This window comes from Echinops telfairi, unplaced genomic scaffold (genome assembly GCF_000313985.2).
Source record: "Echinops telfairi isolate 266 unplaced genomic scaffold, ASM31398v2 ScPeMD7_25;HRSCAF=90, whole genome shotgun sequence".
NCBI lineage: Eukaryota > Metazoa > Chordata > Mammalia > Afrosoricida > Tenrecidae > Echinops > Echinops telfairi.
This window is the reverse complement of record NW_022103922.1, coordinates 22,450,995-22,470,797: the sequence shown is the minus strand read 5'-3', so window position 1 is coordinate 22,470,797 and position 19,803 is coordinate 22,450,995.

Below are 19,803 nucleotides of genomic sequence, written 5' to 3'. Positions count from 1 at the left end.
ATCATGTATAGATCTAGTTTAGATTAAAAGCTAGACTTGCATAGAGAAGAACTTGAACTTCTTGAAAGGTCACTTTAGTTCAGAATGTTGTTCTTATATTGGCAATCACTTTGCATTCTTATCAATTCTCGCTCTGAGTGGCTCAAATAATTCCACCAAAAGATCTTGTTCAATGAGGTGAGTCAACTGTCTTTGAGAAATTCATTAAATTGGAAGCCACAGGGGCACCATTTGCTCAATTGAGGTATGGTTTACATCGGCTCAAGGAGCTAATATGCTTACTAAAGTGTCCACGAAATAGTTTTCTCATCCAGCAAAACATCTCCCTCAAACTCATTAATTCCTTAAATATGCTTGCAAAGCAATTATATTAAAAATATGTGAATTCTGAGCTACTGCAGAAATTGCGGGTTGTTCATTTATTACATTAAGGAGGATTAGGGCTCGAAAGACACTGGTTTTAAGAGGAAATACAAAGATCTCAAAGCCCAGGAGTTGGATTGAAGTCCCCTTCAGCCTCAGCCATCCTGCACACATCGATGGCCCAAGGACAAAGAGGAAAAAGTGGATGAGACCATCTCTGTTTTCAAGTAATGTATCAGGTGTTAAAAAAAAGACATTTTAATCTTGAGCATGAAATGAATAAAATAACATGTACATCACAAGTTGCATGATGTAATAATAAAGAATGCTAGTGCTAGTTGGAGTATGTAAGTTAGTCCTAAACTTGAAGCAAGATTCTGGATACCATTGGGTTCAATAAGGCCATAGACAGGTGATTTAATGCCTGTTAGCTTGAATGGCCCAATCTTTCAAAATAGTCCTATCATTTCTTACCTGAAATGATTTTTGTGTGGATTCAATGTACACAAAGTAATTTTAAAGGACATTTTACTGTGTTTTAGGTGACTGTTTAGTAGAATTCTGGCTGTGCTTCTTCCAAAGCAGATTTGTTTGTTTTTCAGACAGTTCATGGTTTTCACAACACTCTTTGCCAGCACCATGATTCCAGTGCATTGATTCGTCTTTGGCTTTCCACCTTCCATGTCCAACTTTCACATCTGTATGAAGTGACTGAAAGATGCTGGTTTGGGTCAAGTGTACCTTAATCCTGAAAGTAAGAGCAAATTAGGTTTTCTTTTAGACAGTTTTATATACACTATCCCATGCCATTTATTACACTTTATATAATGTCACGAGTCTCCTTAATGCCACTCACTGTGTTCCATGCCATTGGTTCAGCTTCCCTTGCCATCCTTTGACAGAGGGTGAGACAAGCAGCTTGGAGGAGAGCTCTGAGGCCTGCTGGGTCTCCTCTCTCGTAGGCCTATTACCCGGTCAGTGGATGGTGCTTTCTGAGATGAGCCCATTTATTTTGTCTCGGGGAAAAGGGCTCTGGGTTAAATACTGTGCTTTGAATCCTGGTCTACCAAATCATGCTTTCTAGGCTTTTGCCACTTTCTTAGGTGTATCGCCCCAGAGGAAGGCCAGACAGCAGTCAATTTCATATCCACTATCATTGTGTGTGCTGGGCATGCCTACTCTTGGTTGGTCACTTTCTACTTGTTACGGACCTTGTTTCTGACCATGACCTCTACCGTTTCCTCATTTGCAGTACTTCGCTCCCTTTGCCCCACCTCCCCCTGGCTCTAAGTCTAAACTATCTACATAGCAACCCCATTGAATGGGTTAGACCCACCTTAGTCCTCAAAGTGACATATTGACTTTTTAACACCTTCAAGAGGTCTTTGGCAGATTTTCCCAATGCAGCCTATTATTTTATTATTTGACTGGCCTTCTGTGAGCTCAGATTGTGGGTCCAAGTAAAATGAAATCCTTCACAACTTCAGTCTCTTGCCTGCTTTACTCATTGTGTTAGTCCGGGTAGACTAGAGAAACAAATCCATGGACATTCATATGTGTATAAGAGAGAATTTTATATAAAGGGTAATTGTACATTAAGAAAGCATCTCAACCCAGACCAGCCCAAGTTCAGAAGTCTGATATTAGCCCATATGTCCAATACCAGTTCATAATGCAGTGATGCTAAATGCTGGATGATCCTAGGCCAGTGGGTAGAAAGTGTTTGGATCCAGTGGCGTTGTAATCATCTCAGCGCTGGCAGCTCCTCCGGCTGCGAGGCTCTAGTGTAGTTCCATGTGTCGTGTCAGTAGAACGTCATCTCAGGGAGTGAAGAGAGGGAGAGAGAGTTCATCTCTCGCCTCCAAGGAGGAAGATGTGCATGTTCCCAGAATCCTCAGGACAAGGCCATGCCCACACAGAAGCCTCATTAGCTAAGACCCAATTGACAGACTAGACTCCATCCCTTCACTCTAAATCCTCTCATGTCCCAAATTGACAGCAGAGTATGTAACTACCACACTCATGTTGTTGCCTACCAGTTCATTTGGGAGCACTGTTGGTTTCTTTTGTTGTGGTCTAATCCATTCTGAAGTGTGTGGTGTTCTTTCGTTTCTTTTAGTAAGCAAGGTTGTGTCATCTGCGTATCACACGGTGTTAATGAGTCTTTCTTCAATCCTGATGATGATTGCAATTGTTATGCATTCCATTTCACTTTTGAAAACTCTTAATTTTTCCCAATTTATACTATGTTCTTCTCCTTTTGAGTTGGGACAGATCATCAAATGAAGGACCTAAAAACGTTTCTCCATCCACATCATCAAGGTGTACTCTGTTGACGCAGCAGCACTTGCCCAGTGATACTGTGAGTGCCTTCCGACCTGGTGGCTCTTCGTTTGGCACTATATGGGACATTGTTTTGCTGCTATTCACAAGCTTTTCGTTGGCCATCTATTTTCAGGAAGTAGAGCGCCCCATTCTTCTTGCTAAGCTGTCTTGGTCTGAATTCTACTGAAAGCAGTCCCCTGTGGATGACCCTGCTGGTACTTGAAATACCAGTGGCATAACTTACTTGTAGCATTACAGCAACACGTCAGCCACCACAGTATGACAAACTGACGGATCACTAGTGGTAATAATGAACACTTAAAAAAAATTTAAAAAGCTATTCAACTTAGGCCAGAGTCCACTACAACAGTGTCATCCCAAAGAAAGCTTGCTGTCAACTGGGGACTGCCTTTTTAAAGAGAAGGCTTCAAAAAATTAGTGGAAAAATTCCATTATCCTATCATGTTATTGTTCCATCAACATTTTTGAAGCCTCCTCATATCTTTTCTATCTATCTAATAACTTACCCACCCCATGGTGACACAAATGATTAAGGACTTGATTGTTAACCAAAATGTCCGTAGTGTGACTTAATAAATACCTGTTGATTTTCTTCCATGAAGTATCAACCTCTAAGGCAAGAAAACCACACGGGCAGTTCACTATGAGTTGAAATTGATGTGCAACAACATCAACAAATATATGTACATAAAAATGATGAGAAGTCAAATGTATTACTGCAAAGTCACAGAAGCATTTGTTAAACAATATCTAAAGTTAAAGCTATCATTCCCTGATATATCCTCAATCTAGGTCCATACGCTTCTGAAGGCAGTATTTCAATATCTCCAACTCTTTCCCGAAGAGCTCTGCACTCTTCCCTTCCCCGATGTCGAACAGTAGTTTGGGCACCCTTGTTGGACTCAGATTACCTTCCTTTAAATGTTCTCTGAGTACTAGGAAGAAAATGAAATTTAAAGAGGCAAGATCCCGTCTGCAGGGTGGATGGAGTAATGTTTCCCAACAAAATGTGCACAGGACAGCCCCCACTAACCTTGAAGAATGAGCAGGGACATCGTCGTCACAGAAAAAAATCCCCCAGAGCAACTTTTGTGCCCTTTTCCTCAACGCAATTGTTCATTTTCTAAAAGATTCTTCAGAATAAGGCTCTGTGATTGTCCTCTGTCGTTCTGGAAAATCAATCAAGATCGCTTTCTTTGAAATCCCCTCCAAACAGTCACCATAACTTTTTTCCATTGACCCTCGTTGGTTTAAATTTAATTGGCCCAACAGATCCCCTTGAAAGCTGTTGTTGTGATTGGACTTTACTGACACGAAGCCTAGTCTAATACTGAAAGAAGTTGTCTGACCACAGAGATGATTTTAAAGACATTTGTTTGGAATACGCCCATGTGGGTATGAGGTAGCACCGTAATAGCAGTATTATTTTTTACATATTTACATGATATATTTTAAATGCATTTCTTGTCCAAATACTTTGTGAAGAAAGAGAGATTACATGACACCCCCTCTGTCCCCAGACATACAGAACAGATCATTTTGCAGAATGAGTCAGATGCATCTTATTTGGGCTGCTGATTTCTTTTCCCATGCTACCTCCTCCTTGTATTTATAGCCACACGAAGGTTCTCCGGAACTCACACATAGGCGCACGCTTTCAGTGAACTCCTCGGGGTGCACCCGGGAATCTTCGGTAGCAATGTAGAGTCCTCCAGCCCGTGCATCTTCTTTCCCAGCACACATCATTCACAACCTACCACCTGCCAGCAAGCTGCTTCTTTCTGAGCCTGTTTGCAAGTCATTGTTGGCTAATCTCTAATAAAGACATTATTTATTAGAATAGTGCTAAAGGATGACATTTATCTCTCTAAGAGACAATGCATTTTAAGAGTAATGATTGATATGCTGTGTCTCAATCCCCTGAAATAATGTCCAGTAATAGGTATTTTATCTTGGTGGAAAATGTGTCAGAGGACGTTGGACAATACTGTCAAATGACTCAGATCGATCTAGTTGCTAAGAAGTTTCTTCAAACAACATACCAGAAGTTTCTGTGTACAAGGCAATAAAATCCCCCCAAAAGAAATCAAATGCCTTAAGAGCCTTGGCACAGACACTTGCTAGCCCTTGCTCTTCTCCACGTCAAACCTGAACTGAATCTAAAGTACTCAGCCCAGCAATGGAAAAATCCCAGGGTAGGGGCTGTTTAAACTGTTTTGTTGGTCCCCCACAAGTTTTAATGATATTTTTTTCCTTACCTGAACATCCCAGAGGCTGAGAACATGCTGCCCAAATCCTGTGGTTCTTTTTAAACTCGGCTCGGTTCTCACCTCTCTTTCTCTGCTTCTTCCCACCCCCCACTCAGTTGCCATGTTCAACAACACTTCAAAGGTGTGGTTGGCTTCATTTCTGGGTTTAGATTCTGTTTAAAGAAGAAGCTAAATTGGAATCAGTTTATCACCCTTGGCTAGGATTTTTAACAGAATTTAAAACCTGTGAGGAACCCCAGCCCCATCTGAAATGACACTGAGCTCAATCAGCTAGGTGCTTGCTCTTCAGAGGAAGCCTTCGCCGGATAAACTCGCTGCCTCTGCTGGCATTTCATCTTGAGCCTTCAGACACACAGAGTCATGGACACCCAGGGAGCTTAGCGTAGGCTTTGTTCCCTCTAAAAATGAAAAAATGAGGACTTAGGTGTGTTTTGTACATTTTTATTTTGAATGACAACGTTTTATTAAAATTAAAGGAAATGGAGAGACCTGAGTGCTAGAGGCTAAGCAAGGACAGAACAAAGATGCTAAAATGAACCATCCCTAATCTATTTGTAGTGAAGGCAGCATAGGCAGTGCTTAGAGCATCCATGCTAACAGTCACATAGGCTCATGTGCGAGAGAAAGCGCAGTCCACCAGTGGGCTCCTTCTTCTAATTGGCTGCGGTATGGTGGATGCTGTCAGTTGAAAACAAAACCGTGGTCCTGAAAAAGCAGACATTTGGGCTTTTTTTCCCCCCTGTATCTTTATATTTGTATCTTTGTTTTCAACCATGCCCTACAAGAATCCAACCTTTAACAAATCGTCTATGGGCCCTGTAGTCAGGGGTTAAATTCAGTATTGCACTGGTCATGATTGGTCTTGAAGGACTTGAAAGGGTGAATGTTGAATGATGGACAGACATTTTCCATAAGGTAGGAATGGAAAACTCCAAGCTGAGCCAGTAACAGGAACAAAGACGCAGTGGGATGCAAGAGCCTGACGTACTTGTGGATGCGTGACTTTTAGAACGAGGGGCATATAGAACACATTCACAGCTGGCGCACCAAGACCTGGGGCTACTGAGCAGGGAGAGGATGGGATTGGTTATTTAGATGGGCCAAGTTCAAGAGTTTAAATTTGAAGAGACTGCTAGTGAGGGCAGTTGGCGGAACAAAAGACTGTCAAGAACCAGATTATGACCAGGTAATACTAGCTGATCCTTGGGCTTGCTCTTCCCCAGAAGTTTTGCAGCCTCAGAGGCCCACAGGGCAGCTCCGGCCTGTCATCTACGGTTGCTTTGATTCAGAATCTACTAGATGGCCATGCATTTGAAGTGTTGAGTGGATGTAACCTTGATCATGGTTCGAGATGAGAATAACCCAGAAAAAATGCAGGGAAGAAGATCATGGACAGCATGGCCAGGAGAGGCTTGAAATGACCCAAGGATAGAATGCTTTTCCAGCAAGTGTGGAGGTTATCAATAAAAGCATGCTCAAAGAGGCACTGGAAATGCATTTACTACAAGGAAGGGACGCAGAGGAAGCTGAACCTTAGTAGTGGACATTTATCACCCCTGGCTAGTGGGTAGTGACCTCAGCTGATGCTGAATGATGGGCTATGCTTGCCCTTCTCATGCTGCGGTCTCCTATAACTCACGGGAACAACAACAACAACAACAACATGAAGAAATATCATTCATTAGGCCCATAACAGGAAGACACCCCAAATGCAAAATCTCCAGTACAAAGTACACTAGCTTCCTGTAAGAAGATGTTCTATATACAAAGTCCCGAGTGGACAGCCAGGGGGAGGGGCAGACAGTCATCCCAAAGCTGCTCTTCCAACAATGATACAAAGGATACAGGTGTCAGTATGCAGGGAGCTTGAGACAGTGAATGAAGAGTGAAGTACTCAATAGGTGAGGTCTGACAGTTCAGGGAATTAAACCTGAAAACCTAGAAACAGTTCCAGTGAACTTCCGGTACAATTTATTTAGAGCCCAGCCCAGTAGAAAGGTTGCTAAAACATACATTTGCTGTCCAATGTCGTTCAGTAAAAAGTACTGGAGACCTATGACGCTGGAAGACCCAGGTTGGCGATGCATCTGTGCTCGGTGCCTAAAGAAATGTGGAAAGCGACTTCATTTCTCCAAGCACTGGTTTCTGCATGTATACAGTGAATGACAGCATCGTTTATTCTATGTAACTACTGTGGATATTAACTAGGCAAATTTATATAGAGCTTTTTACATCAGGTATGACACATTGTGAGTGCACCATACATCATGTTAATTCCCTTCGTGTTCTCTACTTGAAGGATGCTTGAAATCTGCAGACCTCAGAGTTTTGTCCTTGTTAGGTGCCGTTGTGTCAGTTCTGACTGATGGCCACTCTGTACAACAGAACAAAACACCACCCGATCTGATCCTGCCTGGTCTTCCAAATTGTTCTTATGTTTGAACGGGTTGTGGCAGCCACAGTGTCAATCCATCTTGTCAAAGGCCTTCGTCTGTTTCTCTGCCCCTCGACTTCACAAAGCGTAGTGTCCTTCTCCAGGGACTGATCTCTCTTGACAACATGCTCAAAGTATGTGGGACAAAGTCACGCCATCCTTGCCCTGTGTCTTACAGGACAGATTTGTTCCTTTGATAGTTTATGGTACTTTCAATATTCGTAGGCAGTGCTGTAGTTCAAATATATCAATTCTTCTTCGGGCTTCCTTATTCAGTGTCCAACTTTCACATGCATATAAGGCTTCAGAAACTCTCATGGCTTGGATAATGCTACTCAAAGGAACATCCTTGCTTTGCAATACTTTAAAGGGGTGTTGTGCTGCAGATTTACCCAATGCAGTATGTTGTTTGATCTCTTGACTGTTGCTCTCATGATCATTGATTGTGGATCCAAGTAAAACGTAATCCTTGACAACTTCAATCTCTTCTCCTTTTATCATGGAAGTCCCCCTTTCCCATGGAAATGGCCGCTCTTCACTCAGCAGTCCCACTCATTATCCGTTACACCACAACGCCCTTCAGAGTTTTTGAAGATCAGTGGTTCAAATTGTTCCCATAAATATTTACCTTCTCAGGAAACCTAAGGAGCAGTTCTACTGTGTTCTATAGGGTTATTATGAATCAGAGTCCACAAAATGGCAGGAAGTATCCTCCTACTTAGATGATATAAAACGATTTTATGAAAAATGTCTGGTTTAATAACACAAGCAATAATTTTAATCGCCAAGATATTGTACTGGAGTGCATTTTGCTGTAACACATTTTGCTGAGCTTAATCGATGAAATTAAATAATAAAACAGCTTCATTTCTATGTATTTCAGTTAGATATAGTACCGCTCATTTGTGTACCTACTATGTGCTATTATGTGAAGTCTATGGAGAAAAAAAAATAAGTCCCACCCCTTTCCTCATAGTTTATTAAGTTTTTCTAACTCATGATTTTTTCTTATGTGGGTCCATGAGATATAGTAATACTACTTATCGCTGTGGGCTGTACTAAGAGAGCCATAGAGTTCACAAAGCTGGGCACATAACTTATTGATTTCTTTTATGTTCCCAATGCAGTCAGTAATCTTCTTCACTTGGACATCCATCTGGTTTTGAAATACATCTAAATGATGTTGACTTGCAGAACTTGTTGTCAGTGAGAGGAACAATGAGGTACAAAACAGTCTAGCAGCAAGAATAGCAACAGAATCCAAACTCACTGCCGTCAAGTCTTTCCCCCTCACAGCTACCTGTGGGACCGAGCAGAGCTGCCCCTGTGGGTGTCTGAGCCTACGAGTCTTCACGGAAGCAGAAAGTCTCATCTTTCCCCCATAGAGCAGATGATGCTTTTGAACTACTGACCTTATGATTAGCAGCACATCATGCCATCAGGGCTCTGATATCAAGAATAAGTACATCAGTACAGATAAGAACTCCCGACACATGGAATACAGGACAGACAAACCCTTCAGGAATAGCAGGGGACTAGCAGCACCATGGTGTGTGTGTGTGTGTGTGTGTGTGTGTGTGTGTGTGTGTGTCGGGGGGCGGGGAGGGGGAGCTGATCACAATGATGGATTTATAACACCATCACCCACCACACTCCCCAGTGGGGAATGAATAGCAGAAATGTGGGTGAAGAGAGACAGTGAATGGTGTTAGATATGAAAATAATAACAATAATAATAATATATAATTGATCAAGTATTCATGAAGGTGGGAGGGTAGGGGAAGGAGGGGAAATGAGGAGCTGATATCAAGGGCTCAAGTAGAAAGAAAATGTTTTGAAAATGATTATGGCAACCTATGTACACTTGATAAATTGATTTATCAATTAAGATCTTTAAGAACCTGTGTTAGTCTGGGTTGACTAGAGAAACAAATCCAGAGGCACTCAAATATGTGTATAAGAAAGAGCTTTAAAAAAAAAAAAAAAAAGAAAGAGCTTTATATACAAGAGCAATTCAGTATTGAGAAAACATCCCAGCCCAGTCCAGTTCCAGTCCATAAGTCCAATATTAGCCCATATGTCCCATACCAATCTATAAAGTCCTCTTCAGACTCACGAAACACATGCAGTGATGCCGAATGCAGGACGATCACATGTCAATGGGTTGGAAATCTTGTGGATTCCGGGGTGTTGTAAGCATCTCAATGCTGGCAGGGGTCTCCACATGGTTCCTTCAGCTCCAAACTCTGACTGCCTCAGACTAGCTTCATGTGACTTCTCCTCAAAAATGTTTCACAGGGAGTGAGCAGAGAGAGGAAGAGAGAGTCTCCCACCTCCAAGGAGGAAAAACAGAAGTTCCCAGGATTCCATGCCCACACAAAGGCCTCATTGGCTATATCCTGATTGACAGGATAATCTCTCCCCCTTCACTCTTCATCTTCAAATTGACACCAGATTATGTAACTATGACAGGACCCCAATAAAATGATGACTAGTGATAATAAAAAAGGAATAAGTAGGCTTTAGTTTTACCATTCACATGGTCTTTGATGTTTCTTTTCCAATTTTCTAAGTAGCAGAGGTGTACTTCCCAAGAATGGTCTTAAAACTTTGTTCAGTAACACTTTTCAAGACTGCAAATTCTCTTTTCTCTCATTTGTAAATATGTATTTCTCTGGAAAATATTATTAATTTTATTTTTGCTCTCTCTCTTCTCATATACAAATCAATTTCTAATGAGGCTGACTTCCAAATATTTTTAAATTGTGTACATTTCTCAGCTCTACTTTCCCTAGCCTATGCCAGGCTATTATCATTTCTCATCCAAATAATTGTGTTAGCTTCCTATACCAACCTTTCTGTCTCTTGCCTTGTTCTACTCCTCTGGCACAGTAACTATTCAAATAAGAAACTCAGAGCATATTATTTATTCATAAAAGGCTTAAGTGCAGTCTTATCATCTATATGATAAAAATCCAAATATCATAGCTTACAGTAGAGCAAGGCAGATAATCAGGAAGATGGAGACTTTGAACTCTTAGCTTCCATTGTATCACTCTGGTCAACATCACCACTTCAAGAAAGTATTCCATATTTATATGCTAATTGACCCTCTCTAGGAAAGACATTATTCTTTTAGTGGTAGAGTGTATTATGTGTTGGCTGCCAACCACAAAGTCAGCATTTTGAAACCCCAGCTCCTCCATGGGAGAAAGATGAGGCTTTCTCCTCCCATAAAGATTTAGAGTCTTGGAAATCCACAGGGTTGCTGTCAGTTGGATTGCCTTAATGATTGTGAGTCTATTTGGTGAGATTATTAATTTATATTTTGTTAATTTATCTGTGCCTAAATATTTTTCGTCTTGAATTGTAACTAGGACATTTCCTAGGGCATTATCTGAGTCGAATGACTTACAAGTTATTGCTGAACGTTCCCAGGAGCCATTCCCTCACTCGTTTTTGTTTCTAGACCTATAGGTTGACGTAAGTTCCAGTAAGCACCAAAATGTAGCCTCTGAAGTGTCACTGGAGGAGCCATGCTAGATTCCTAAAGTATTGCTTGACATTTCTAACATGTACAAACAGAAACCTGAGGACTCTGGATGGGAATAGCTAATAAGTGTTTGGATAATAGTGTGAGAAACATAAAGTTGATTAGTCTGAGTTTATTGATAAAGGCCCACGAAGCACATTCTTCATTCAGTATTCCAGCCTGGGAGGTTAGAAATGGATCTCACAGGTTAGGGAGTGGGACTGAAGCAGAGATGACACAGGAGCCTGGACTAAATGAAGTTCGGTACGAGACCTAGCCTGGTATATGGTAGACAAATGTAGCTAAAACCTCTGGGACATTGGTGTGTTGCAGTGGATTTATAGGATTTGGTCCACAGACCTACACACAGAATGCCGAGGGGACACACCTGTTCCCACAGATTTGAGGAATCAATTTGTGAAGGTAGTCCCAGCATCCTTGGAGACTGCTGTGATTGCTTTTCTATGTAAATGGGATTGACAGTGGAAACTCTCCTAATTAAAAGACACCTAAATATAATAGGATAGATTGTACCTTCTGATGGTAGGATCCTAGTGGTAGCCTGAATTGGCAAAGCCAAGGTGAATGTGGCTACTATACTGTACAGTAGAGCCAAAGCAGTACTAAGGATAATCTGATTTGTATAGCTATTTTGGTGTTTTATGAGCAAAATAGTTGGGAAATCTACTTAATATTTACTTAATCTGTACATGTGGAAGAATTCCAGATCAAGTGAATGGCAGTCTGATGCAAATCATCAGAAGAGAGACTGATAGACTCTCAGTCAACTCCCACTTCAGTCAGGTTATGAACAGAGGAGAGTTCGGGTCATCTTGAGGACGGACCCTCCAACACAGCGAAGACTTTATATCGTCAATGTGTCCATCAATCTTCCCACAGCACCTGTAGCCGTGTGTGAGACTGACTATTCATTGAGCAAAAAGAAATGATCGGAAGGGAATCAGGCAACGAACCATTAATCTTCTATCTATCTAGCTGACCTGGAAACTAATACTCACTTGATCAATCTGTGGTGAAGCATAGCAATTGTCCTGCCTCTTCCAAAATATATGCCATGTACTCATCACACTTACTGATCCTCCTTTGAATGCTACTTTTCTCCACACAATCATTTTAAGGAAATTTGACAGATGATGCTAATGCAAGTGATGTTTTATGAGACTGGATATTAGCATTTTCTACTCAGATTCAATCATTTCTTAACAATCGGTGTTTTAAAATTCTGAATTTTAAAATGTGTTGGGAAATTTAACTCCTAAGGTATTAAGTCTCCTTTTAGCCTCTGGGAGAGACTCAAGAAAAACACTGGAAAACTACCTTAAGTATTGCCATTACCTTAGTTATAAACACTCGATTCCCTGTGTTACCTCCTTCAAAGAATCTTAACTCTGAGCAAAGTAAAACTTACTTTTGTAATACTTACACCAACACTATCTTGATAAATTTATCTTTCCAACCCTGGCACTTAATCATTCAGTGCTTATTTCAAATAAATCAGGAATTTCATGATAGCCACTGGTTATTGATTTATTTCTCTTTAAATTCTTGATAAAACTGACCAAAGCATGAAAAATTATGAATAAATTCACAGTATGAAACTTTCTTAATTTCAACTACATCTCAATTTTCCAAGCTCAGCAAAGCCTGTACCAGCTTTTTCTTAATTCTCGAGAAGATCTTTTGTAGAATACAGATAGTGCCAAAAATATTGATCAATGTTTTTTAACTTTCTGTACATATAGATTTTAAATACCTAATTTTAAAGTACGCTTCCTTTGAAATTCAGCAATCTGGCTTTGCTTCAACAGTGTAACTATTACTTGTGATTAGATCTGGTGGGAAATGCCTGGAATGGGAGACATAATTAAATAAATCTTAATTCAGAAGTAGGAATAAGAGAGGGGGTTCTGGGATAACTATCTTTATATAGCTTCCCAACACAGAACGAATTCATGTTTCAAAGTCTTGTATTACTACAAATTCTGTTAGGAGAAATAAATATTATGATATGACTCCTATAATTTACCAGAGATGAGATTTTTATATCTACAACTTCCATATCAAAGATCAGTGCCCATTATTTGCAATACTGTTATAGATATATACGTAAGTAGTGGTTACTACTAACATCAATTGTCCTGGCATAAAAAAGTCATATCAATTTCAAGTTCATCTAATTGTTTAGCTGAGTTTTTCCTGTGGACTAAATTTGTTAGAGGGTTAATATATGCCCCTCATCTCTCAAAAAACAATAATAACAATCTGATCAAAGATAGTACTTTCATGCTTAATACCCAAATTGAAGGATAGTATTTAAAACTATTGCAAGGCAAGTAAACGGGAACTCGAAGATGTGGGGATTTAAATTCAAATTCCTGATCCTATTCTGAAGATTTAATTTTAATCCACTAAGCAAAAAATAACACCCTGCCCTTATCACCATGTGCATCTCAACAGTGAGCCCAGCAAAGATGGGAGGCTAATAAGGAAATGAATGCCAGAGATAAGATTCTGAAGGACGCAATAGGGAAAATTAAGAATTTGAACTAGTTTATACATTAAAAGAACTAACAGTCTCCCAAGAAACAAAAAAAATTCATAGAGAATTCTGACAGAAAGAAAAAAATATAACAAATAACCCACAGACTGATGGAATGAGAGCTGTTAGATTGCTTTCTTAGTTGAAACTCTGGGATTTGGGATTTGGCATGCCATTTTCACTGCTGCATAGCTATGGGATACTAACATTTCTTTGGGTGACTGTCAGAGTGAGGGAAAGTCAGACTGATGGCTGCCCCGTTACATTACTTGTGATAACTCGCCATCCACTTCAATTCAGTAGGCTTATGCATCTGAACATAAGAGAAGTACTTGCAGTTCCAGAAATCTGACAAATGAACACAATTTGGAATGGATATTAAGTTTGTTTTTAAATGTTTAACATGTACGAGTAAACAACAATTAGATAGCATTATGATAAAACAAGGCAAAAAAAATCTTCATTTACTACTTCACATGATATGCAAAATGGATAAAAAATGCATCACAGGCAGAATGCTATGAACAAAAACTATTAAACTCAGAAAACACAGAAGAAAACTTCTTGGCGATATTTACTTAAGCAGAACTATTTTAAACAGGGCACAAAATGCTCTAATTGTAATAAAAATATTGACAAAATAAAATCAATTCAAAAAACTTTTTAAAGATATTTTTGCAAGACAGTTAGCAAACAAAGCTATTAAGCCTCAAACCACTGATGGAATAGCTTCAGCATGTCTGTGATAAAGTTTTGTATCTAGAATATATAAAGAGCACATACACATTAAAGATAAAGCGAAGCAAAAGATTTGAATGCATGCTTCTTAAAAAAAGGAAAAAAACCCAATAAACTCTGGAAGAGTCTATCAATATTCACCATTACCAAAGAAATGCAAATAGAAAGCACAGTGATTTGATGCTAAACCACTAGAATAGTTACTGTTTAAAACTAGAGTACCTCAAGTGCTAATTTGAATATATTGTTTTGGTCCGGTAAGTTGAGTCAGCTTTGACCCGTAGGGACGCTATCCGCCCTGCATCATCCTCGCAGTCTTTGCTTTGTCAGCGATTCAGCTCTGAGACCCTCTTCTTCACAGATCCACTACTTTGCCAAGTGCGATGTCTCTCTCTAGGAACGGACTCCTCTTGAGGACTGGAGCTAAGGATATGAGACAAGATCTCACCCTCCATGCTGCCAAGGAGCATTCTGGCTGACGTTCTTCCAGCACGGATGTCCTTCTCTCAGTCCATGGTATAATCAATATTCTTTGCCAACATCACAACTCAAAGGAATCAATTTTTCTCTAATATTTATTTTACTCTCTTATTTATTCTCCAACTTTTTCCACACTTTTGAGAATCCTGAAAATACCATGGTTTGGGATAGGTACATGTTAGTCCTCAAAGGGACATCTTTGCACGTGAACATGTTAAGGTCTTTTGCAGCAGATAAAGACCTGTGCGGTGTGCTGCCTGAGGTCCTGACCACTGCTTCCATGGGGTTTGATGGCGGCTCCACGTCAAATGAAACCTCGCATGACTTCAATTTCTTCTTCATGTTTCCTGATGTTATTTATTGCTGCAGTGGTGAGAATTTTTGTTTCTTTAGGTGGAAGTGTAGCCTACATAGAAGGCTGGAGTTTAAGATCTTCATCCGTAAGTCCTTCAAAATCGTTTCACTTTCAGTATGCAAGGTTGTATCAGCTGCATATCACAGGGTGCTAATGGGTCCTCCAATCTTGACCCCGCTGTCTTCTCAGCATACAGATGAAACAAATATGGGGACAGCGTACAACCCTAACACACAATTTCCATGAATGTAAACACGGAGCCCTTTTGCTCTGTTTGAATGACTGCCCTTTGTTCCATGAACAGGTTCTGCAGGAGCACAATGAAGTTTTCTGGAATTCACATTCTTCATAATATTATCCATAATGTGTTGTAATCCACATAGTAGAATGCCTTTGATGGTAATAATATGCAAATAAACATCTTTCTCCTTTGATATCTGCCAAGATCCATAGGCTATCGGTAAAAATATCTTAGTTTCATGTCCTTTTCTGAATCCAGCTCATCTGCCAGTTCCAAGTCAATATTTTGGTGAAACTTTTTAAAAATGATCTGTGGTACAATTTTACTTTCCTGTGATATTAATTATATATTTCTTATATATGTCATATATATATCAAATGTATATATTATATATATAATTTCTACGTCCTGTTGGTTCTCCTTTCTGTGGAAGGTGCACGAGGAGAGATCTTTTTATAGTCAGTTGGTGAGGTAGTTCTCTCACACATCTCGTCATTGACAAGAGAGCCCCTCCACCATGGCATCCATTGCTGGAAGCATTCCTATTTGTATTCTATCAACCTCTAGAGCCGTATTTTTTGCCAGTGTCATTAAGACAGCTAGGGTTTCTTCGTCCAATACCGTCTGTTTTCGTTATTTGGTGGTGCGTAGCAGAAATGCCACAAGTGAGTGGTTTGAACAAACATAAGTTTATTCTCTCACAGTTTAGGAGGATGGAGGTCTAAATTTAAAATGTTGGCTCTGATGAAAGACTTTCTATCCTGCTGCCTCCTGGTTCTAGAAGGCTCCTAGTGCAAGGATTTGGTGTCCAAAAGATGCACGTTGTTCTGTGTTCTCCCATTTTGGTGGGCGTAGGTCCTGCAGCTCTCTGATCACTTGTTTAATGGTTTTATATCTCAAAGAGATTCACTCAAGCTAAAACCCCAAACGTTAAATTCATCCTGCCTCACCAGCAGGATTGCCACTAACCCTGCCTCATTAACATCGAGGAGGTTAGGATTAAAAGCACATAAAATAATCACATAATTACATAATGCTGATAACCATGGTGTGGCCAAGTGGACACATAGTTTGGGAAGGTACAGTTTAGTCAATAGCATACTCTTCATTATTGACCATATGGTACATCATGAAAAGGTTTACATTTAACTAATTCCTTTTGGTGTGGAAACTCTTTGGGTCCACTCAACATTCACCCAGTTCAAGAGCTGTCATATGATTGAGATTGTTGGTACTGAAGGAAAAAATCCCACTTACTCTTATTTGTAAAGCAAGGCTCCAGGAATTGACAGACTAGCAACGGAAATGTTTCAACAAGCTGATGTCGCACTGACTCACCTTTGCCAAGCTATCAGGTCAACAGACTTGAAGGTAACCATATGGATGTCTATTCCAAAGAAAAGTGACCCAAAGATTGTGGAGATATTCACACAGTATCACTATCACATGAAAGTAAAAAGTTAGTGGAAATTATTCAACAACAAGTAAGATGTTATTGAAAATTATTCAACAACAGTTGCAAAACTATATTGTTAGGGAGCTGCCAGAAATTGGGGCCAAATTCAGAAGAGGACATGGGACAAGGAATATAACTGATGGCATCAGGGGGATTTGGGGTGAAAGCAGAGAGTGTTGTCTTAGATGTTAGTGAGCTGAAATGGACTGGTATTGGCCAGTTGGCATCAGGAAAGGAGGGGGAACTTGAAACACTGCTGATGAAGATCAAGGGTGGCAGCCGTCAGTATGGATTACAGCTCAGTGTAAAAAAGCCAGAATCCTCACAACTGGATCTGTAAGTAACCTTATGGTAAAGAGAGAAAGGTTGACGTTGTCAAGGATTTCATCTTGCTCGGATCCACAATCAATGCTTACGGAAGCAGCAGTGAAGAAATCAAGAGATGCATTACTTTACATAAATCTGCTGCACTAGACCTCTTTAAAGCATTGGAAATCAAGGAATAAGCTGGGCCTGACCCAAGTCATCGTACTTTAAGTTGCCTCATGTGCATGTGAAAGTTTGACGTAGAATACAGAAGATGGTAGAAAACCTGATGCAGTGAACTCAGAGTGCTGGAGAAGAATCTGGAAAGTACCATGGACTGCCGGAGGAAGCAACCAGTCTGTCTTGGAGGAAACACAGCCAGAATACTACTTGGAGGCAAGGATGGCCAGACTTCATCGGATGTAGTTCGGACATGTTGTCTGCAACGTTCAGCCCCTGGAGAAGGACGCCGTGCTTGGTAAAGTAGAGGGACAGTGAAAAGGGAGAAGACTTTTGACAAGATGGATTGACACAGTGCCTACAACAATATGCTCAAACATAAATGTAAAATTGTGACAGGGCAGTATTTCGTTCTGTTGCACATCAAGTGGCTCCGAATGAGAACAGACTCAACGGCATCTGACAAGAACATGGGTGGGTCCACTCCTCGTTTACAGTGAGCCCAGTTATTATGTTTCAGAACAAATGTATTTTGTGGTTTCAAGCTTTTTATTTGATTCATATTTTATGCTTTCTAAATCTCTCACGGTATATTTTGCATTCATGTCCATTTTGCCATTTTTGTGTTTCTTTATAATAGTACTAGCAGTTTAAAATTGCAGACTTTATCAAAATACAGATTACTTATGAGTCTTTTGCGGTTGCCGGTTCTTTTGCTGTGGTTTTGTTTCCTCTGCCTGTTACCATCTCCTTTCCTGCATTCATTTTTGATTGGCTATTAGATAATTTTTAAAAATTCTAAAGTTTCTTATGGTGGTTATTTTCCACTACAGAAAGTTCACTATTTCTTCTGCTGAGCAGGTAGAGTGGGAGGGTGATTTTTTAATCCAATAAATTTGTAAGCTGTTTTAAACCTAGGTTACACTTTTTTGAAGGGTTCAGCGGTATTTACTTTTACTTATGATGTAGCATTCAGGGGATTTGAAGTGACAGCTTGACATATTAATTGAGGTCCTTATCAATTGCTGGATACTGAATTTCAAAGCTTCTCATTCCGAAACATCCAGAATCCTCAAAAGCATACTTTTATGTTCAGGCTTCAGATGAACACATGTCCTTCAGGCCTTGTGCCAGGTGACCAGCTCCTTTTCCCACTCGTTGCTTCTTACGAGGTGTTAGTTCCTCAAGTCTTTGATTTTTGTGTCTCTAACCTTGAAAGGGTCAGAATGGAGTCGAAGGCACCAAACCACAACTCGGAGAGACCCCCAAAAGCCCTGGTTTTCCATGTACATCCTAGACTCTCATCTTTTCCCCTGTGATATGAGTCAGCAAACTTCCCAGGGATAAAGAGGCAGGAGAACATCAACTCTCCTCTCCTAGTTTCCTGTTTCTCTGGAGTTTGGGCCCTGAGGTCTTAGTGATCTCAGCAGTTACCTATGGAGATAATCACATTTTATGTTCCTTCAGTTTTCTCAGTGGGAACTTATTTCCCTGGAAGCTACTTCTTCATAGACAAAGGTAGAAGTCCACAAATTCTTTTTAATCTTAATTTCTTTCTCTGTTGAAGCGCATGGTATGTATCATTGGGGATAAAATTTTGGAGAAAGGCTACTAGAAAGAGTTTGCTAAATTCCGAATATGTTAATTATGCATCCCAAGCATAAAATCTTTTTTCATAAACCAAGAATAAAAATATCATTAATTGGTTTGGTTCCAAGATATACCATACTAAAAACCCTTTGTAATCGGACAGGAGGTATATTGATCCTTGTTCTAAGAATGTCAAGTTTATATGGAAAATAAAAACAACACCCTCAAAAAATAAAACCTTAAAATTGTAAGCTAGGTATCTAAAATTGAAATCTTGAATTATTAATTTCCTTGTTTCTGTTTCCCATCTTGTAAAACTACAATCTATATATTTTGTGCTTTTCTCTGCATTTTACCTATGTGTGAAATAAGTAAACATTTATGAAAGATATATAAATTATTTTAAATATGTAAGAGCCATGCCTATTAATGTTTTAATCCATTGATTTGGTAAGTCTTGGTTATGATAATATAGTCTAACAGACACTAACTAGAGGCGATACTACCAGAGAGCATGATCGTACATGGAGAAAACTTTCAGGTAGAAATGTAGTGGTGTCCTTTCTGCAGTGCTATTAAGGCTTCAGAGTTTTGGATTAGGGCTTTAAATTCTACTGTATAAGGTTGATGCTTCTTTTCTAGTTGAGAGAAAGGTGATTGCTAATGAGTCAGTGGAAAACTCTGTTTTTCAAAGACGTATTTACTACATTTTGTGTTTGAAATAATAAATCTCAAAGTGATCGTGGTAGTTTAAAATTTCATGTTACCCAAACAATTAGTACAAAGAGTCAGTGTTCTTTTTTTTAAAATCATTTTATTATGGGCTCATACAACTCTTATCACAATCCATACATACATCAATTGTGTAAAGTACATTTGTACATTCATTGCCCTCATCATTCTTAAAACATTTGCTCTCCACTTAAGCCCCTGGCATCAGGTCCTCATTTTT